General features: G+C 39.1%; 1 non-coding gene across 1 annotated transcript; it reads right to left on the bottom strand.

Moving 5' to 3' along the window:
- Positions 1–4826: 4826 nt before the first annotated feature.
- LOC141593492 (small nucleolar RNA R71) lies at positions 4827–4933 on the bottom strand. The gene has a single exon (XR_012521572.1). It is a non-coding gene; the product is annotated as a small nucleolar RNA R71 (small nucleolar RNA).
- Between the last annotated feature and the right edge of the window lie 1067 nt (positions 4934–6000).

Here is a 6000-nt window from a genome sequence, read left to right as displayed (position 1 = left end):
GATAGTGATTGGTGCGGGTGAGCAACATGAGGGATTTTATTATCTGAAGGGTGTTCGAAACGATGAGGCTAACGTGTTCATGGTGAATTCAGTATACAAATCTGAGCTTTGGCGTCGAAGGTTGGGGCACCCTTTATCGAATATTAAATCATTTTTTTTTTCTATTTTGCATAGTAATAATTCTCGAATTATTTCCTATTTTCATAGCAAAACTTGCGAAATTTGTCTTCGCGCCATACAAACTCGTTCAAGCTTTTCTTTAAGTTCGAACAATGCTACTTTTTTTTTTCTCATTCCTTGCGACCTTTGGGGTCCATATTCCGAAAATGGGTCATGTGGTTCCCGTTATTTTCTAACTATTGTTGATGATTTTTCCTGTTCCATTTGGGTTTATTTGTTGCTTCACAAAAGCAAAACTCGTCAAAAAGTTTTAATTTTTTTGCTATGGTCGAAAGGCAATTTAATAAGAAGATTAAATGTTTACGAACCGACAACGGCACTGAATTTTCTTGTCTTACACCGTTTTTTAATGAACAAGGAGTCCTTTTTCAAACATCAAATATCGACACTCCCCAACAAAATGGGCGGGTCGAAAGAAAACATCGTCATATTTTAAATGTTGCTCGTGCACTCCTTTTTCAAGCATCTCTAACAATATTTTTTTGGGGAGAATGTGTCTTAACCGTGGTCTACTTAATTAATCGGACTCCCTTCAATCTCCTACTTGGTAAAACCCCTTATGAACTCCTTTTTAATAAACCTCCACCAATGGACCATATGCGCATTTTTGGTTGTCTTAACTATGCAAAAACTATCAACCGTAATCACGATAAATTTGCCTTGAAAAGTCAAAAGTGCATTTTTATTGGGTACCCTTTTGGAAAGAAAGGATGACGTCTCTATAATCTTGATACGGGTTCGTACTTTGAGTCCCAAGATGTGATCTTTGTCGAAAATGAATTTCCGTACAATTCCATTAATATCCATGATGATACTGATGACCCCAATTCTCTTTTACATGATGATTTTACACCTATTGATCAAGTTATCATGATCACTCAACCACACTCCTATCCACCTTCCATTACACCATCCACTAACGACATCTCCCCGCCCAATAATGATGACCCCACGACCTCTCCCTCCACCAACCCAACTGCCTCCACCGAGCCTTCGGCTTATGAATTGCAACCACTGACCACCCTCTTGGGTCGTGGACACCGAACAAAACTGCCTAACTCGAACCTTAAAGACTTCGTGGAGAACACCACTCGTCCCTCGACTAATTCTCTCGCGGCATCATCACCGTCTTCGGGTACACGTTTCCTGATTTCTCATTATGTTAGTTGTTCTAAGTTTTCTCCTAACCATCAAGTTTTCTTGTCGGGCGTGACTAAACATCACGAGCCTAGTACTTTTAATGAAGCAATGCAGGATGCTCAATAACGGGACGCCATGAAACTCGAACTTGATGCGCTGGAGAAGAACAACACTTGGACTCTTGAACAATTACCACCAAATAAAAAGGCTATTGGTTCTAAATGGGTAAACAAAATCAAATATAATGTCGATGGGACAACTGAACGATATAAAGCCCGTTTAGTTGTTATGGTTAATCGACAAGTTGAAGGCGTTGACTACAACGAGACTTTTGCTCCTACAGTTAAACTAGTCACCGTCTGCACTCACCTTGCCCTCGCCGCAGCCAATAAGAAGTGGGAACTCCACCACATGGATGTCCATAATGCTTTCCTCCACGGCGATCTTACCGAGGAAGTATATATGAAGCCACCACTCGGTTTTTTATCACAAATTAACGGAAAAGTATGCCGCCTACGCAAATCTTTATATGGCCTCAAACAAGCCCCTCGATGCTGGTATGCTAAGCTCGCTGCCGCTCTTCATCAATACGGGTTCAAACAGTGTCCCTACGACCACTCACTCTTCTCCCTTACCAAAAACGACACTGAGGTTCATGTCCTTATATATGTCGATGATTTAGTCATTTGTGGTAATAATCCTCAAATGATCCGCCAATTCAAGACATACCTTTCTACCTGCTTCCACATGAAAGATCTAGGCACTCTAAAATATTTCATTGGCCTCGAAATCGCACGCAATCCAACCGATATTTTTGTATATTATTATGACTTTCGATAATGTTATTTACTAATTTTATTGAAAATCTTAAACTAAGATTATAAATAAGAAAAATTACGGAAATTCATAAAGATTAAATTACATCTTATTTTAAAAAGTATCGACAAAAAATATGACATAGGTGGTTGGTGGGTAAACGGGGCGGGTACGGGTCTAGAATTTCATTTGGTGGGGCGAGTTGATGTGACCATTATTTGAGCATATTTAGTCCCCGAATTAGCCTTGTTCCCATGCTTTTTAGTGCATATTTGGGTCATTTATTGTCGTTAGTCCTTTGTTTTGCATATTCTTTGAGGTTTTGATCACTTGGTAGGAAAGGAGTGCAAACCTTGCATTTTCATGGCAAAATGGAGCTAAATTGATTGAATTCAATGACCAAGCATCAAAGAGAAGACAAGACTAGAAGGCCTTTGTACATATTATAGTAGTTGGGCAATGATGAGAAAATATCTTTGCATCTCCAATGAAATCCCCAAGGATTGTATGAAGAAAAAGGAAGAAAAGAAGAAGGGAAGAAGCTGATCAAGAATCCGAGCGGATTGCCCTCTGGACGCCCGTCCAGCACAAGGAATCCGAGCGTCTTCCTCAGAGAGACGCTCGTCCAAAACCACCACAATCCGCCCGTCCACCCAACAAATCCGCTCGTCCAAAAGACCCACAATGCGCTCGTCCCGTGCCCTGGACGCTCGGATTGTGTGACAGCTAATTCGTCTTCTACTTGTTCTATGAAGGATGCGCATACCTCGGGAAAGACTGGCAAAAAGGAGACTCACATATTTTTCTGAGAAGAGAGATTCCTCAAGGACTTAATCGTCATTTAAGCCCATAGTAAACCCTAATTTGTGTACCTAATCCCCACTATAAATACCCCATTAGTCTAATTAGATAATCATGTTCTTCTTAGCAATCTCTAGTGTAGTTTATATCATTCTAATCTCTCTTTAATCTTGTAATCAACTTTTAATCAAGTCTTAATACAAATCTAATTTCCTTAATCTTTCTTTTGTTCATCTTTCATTTTGGGTAATTGAAGATTATTTGGGTTATTATTGGGAGATTGACAACCTTCCAATCAATCATCAAGTACTTCTATTATTATTTGCTTTATTATTGGAATCATTAGTAGGTATAATTCTCTTAATCCCTTTTTAATCATTGTTAATTATCTTCATTTATTCATCATGTTTTACTTTGTTGGTATGATTGACAACCTTGCTAGCATGTTCAACATGATAATGAGTGAGTAGTTTCCTTAGCTAGGGTTAATGGGTAATTAGGGGAAACCAACATGGGGGATGATTCATGCTTAAATTAATATGTTTTCATAGTTTATTTGCTTGCTTGTTGTGATCTCAACTTATGCACATGTTATGTTTGATGAAATGCGAGCCTATGAATCCTTGCATTTTTTTACCCATCACCTATCTTTTCAATGAGACTTGTAAGACATAAACCAACTCGAGTCTCATTAGACCATGCATATAGTTGAGTAGGTAAGATTAAGTCGACTTGTAGGTGTTGTACAATCTAATCGATTCGGCTCCGGAACCCAAACTTTCCTAGGATTGTAAGATATAAACCAACTCGATCCATCACAACAATAATTGCTTGCTTATAATTTGAGAATATGTTTGTATGATCAATTCCCATGAATCCCCTATGACCCCATGACACCCTAGTGCCTTTTATCAATTGTTTACATCCCTTTTTAATCATCTTGCTTGTTTACTTTCATTGTTATTTAGTTTAGTGATCTTCTATTCCAACCACAAATTGTGACACCCCTAGACACCGCTACTTGCAATTGAAATTCTCACTTCAATACCCGTCCCTTGGGATCCAACCTTTACTTGCCTCTTTACTAATAGTAGAGTTGTTTGTGGAGTTATAAATTTTGTTTTGGTCTAGGTGCTCCTAACGACAAGTACCGAAAACTAAACCTCAAAGAGGGCTTGACCAAAAATGGCGCCGCTGCCGGGGACGGTGTTAACTTGATTTAGATTTTCTTAGATTGTTATTAGTTGTGTCTTTCTTTGCCTTGGGGAAGTAAAACTCCTCAAGGTTTGTTCTAATTATTTTCAAGTTGTTTGATATTTTGCATGTCTAGAAGATCACAAGGTAACTTGTTAACCTTTGATCACGAAATTGAAAGGACTTTGACAAACAATAGAAGACTTGCTAGAGGTACTTTGAGAGGTATTGGTGAGGTTGTAGTTATTCAACCAAACACTATTGAGTTCGTCAACCCTTTTGCAAGAGAAGGTGAGGAGAACCCAACACAAAATCAACCCACAATGCCTAAATTTTCATCACATTCCGTACCAACTGAGGAGAACCTACCCAATGGTACTCCCACACCACAACACTTAACCGGAAATTTCATTGCCAAATCCGCATTTATCCAATTAGTCGAAAGAAGCCAATTTGGAGGGATGCCTAGTGAAGACCCTCACTCTCACATGGAGACTTTTTGTGACTATTGTGATGCGATTTCTCAAACCGGTGTAACTCAAGACCAAATTCGATGGGTCTTATTTCCTTTTTCTCTAATTGGCACCGCAAAACAATGGTTGAAAGGCCTTGATAAGGCTACTCTCGGAATTGACTCTTGGAAGAAATTGGCTCTAACTTTCTACAAAAAGTTCTACCCACCGGAAAAGACTAACATGCTAAGAGCTCAAATTACGGGCTTTAAGAAAAGAGATGAAGAATCCTTGTATGAAGCTTGGGAGCGATTCAAGGGAATTTGTCGCTCATGTCCTCATCATGGACTTAGCAAGTGGTTCTTGGTACAACAATTTTGGAATGGTCTTTATGAAGACTCAAGAAACATTCTCAACATGGGATCAAATGGTATGTTCACCGAAGTTGACGATAATCAAACTTGGAACAAGATTGAGGAAATGGCGGTCCATAATTCACAATATAGTAGAACTCGCAAGGCTACTAGAGGAGGAAAGCATGAAATGGACTCTATTACTCAATTGGGTGCTCAACTTAGTGCTCACATTGATACCATCAATTTGAAGTTCGAAAAAGCTATGGCTAGACTTGAAGAAGCCTTAAAATCACCAAAGCAACATGTTAATGCCATGACGGCATCTTCATCAATCCCAAGTGGGATATGTGAGAATTGTGGAACTTTGGGACATGACCAAAGTGAATGTAGGGGAACAAATGAACAAGTCAATGCTTTTCAAGCATACAAGAGTGGTACCCCTTATTCAAATTATTACAATGAAAACACCAAATTACACTAAAATCTCTCATACAAAAGCCAAAATGTTCAAAACCCTCAACCAACATACACCCCACCTCCCATGAGAAACCAAAATCAAAGACCCTTTTACAACCAAAACCAAGGTTACCAAAACCAAACTCCATACAATCAACAAAATGACCAAGGTTTTGATGTTCAAAAAGCGGTCCTCCAAATGCAAAAGAATCAACAAGAGTTTTTCACTCAAATGCAAAAGGATAGTCAAGCAAAGGAAATCACCATCAACAACATCCTAGCCCACACCAAAATGTTGGAAACCCAATTGACTCAACTAGCATATTCAAGCTCACAAAGACAAAAGGGGCAATTACCACCTCAAAGTAATCCCCCGAGACATAAAACGGTTAATGTCATTCACTTGAGGAGTGGTACGAGGTATGAAGCACCAAAGAAGCAAGTTGAGGATGAAGTTGTGGAAGCTAGTGACAAAGAAGAAGTTGTGCAAAACTCCAAGGTTGGAGAACCATCAAAAGAAGAAGTTTCAAAGAAAAGTGAAGACAAGGCCAAGGAGAAGGAACCCATTGTGATTAGACTTCCTTTTCCAAGTCGTCAAGCTAAGC

The sequence above is a fragment of the Silene latifolia genome, chromosome 7 (genome assembly GCF_048544455.1).
Source record: "Silene latifolia isolate original U9 population chromosome 7, ASM4854445v1, whole genome shotgun sequence".
Classification (NCBI taxonomy): Eukaryota; Viridiplantae; Streptophyta; class Magnoliopsida; order Caryophyllales; family Caryophyllaceae; genus Silene; species Silene latifolia.
The sequence above is the reverse complement of the archived record's forward strand: the minus strand, read 5'-3'. Positions and strand labels throughout refer to the sequence as shown.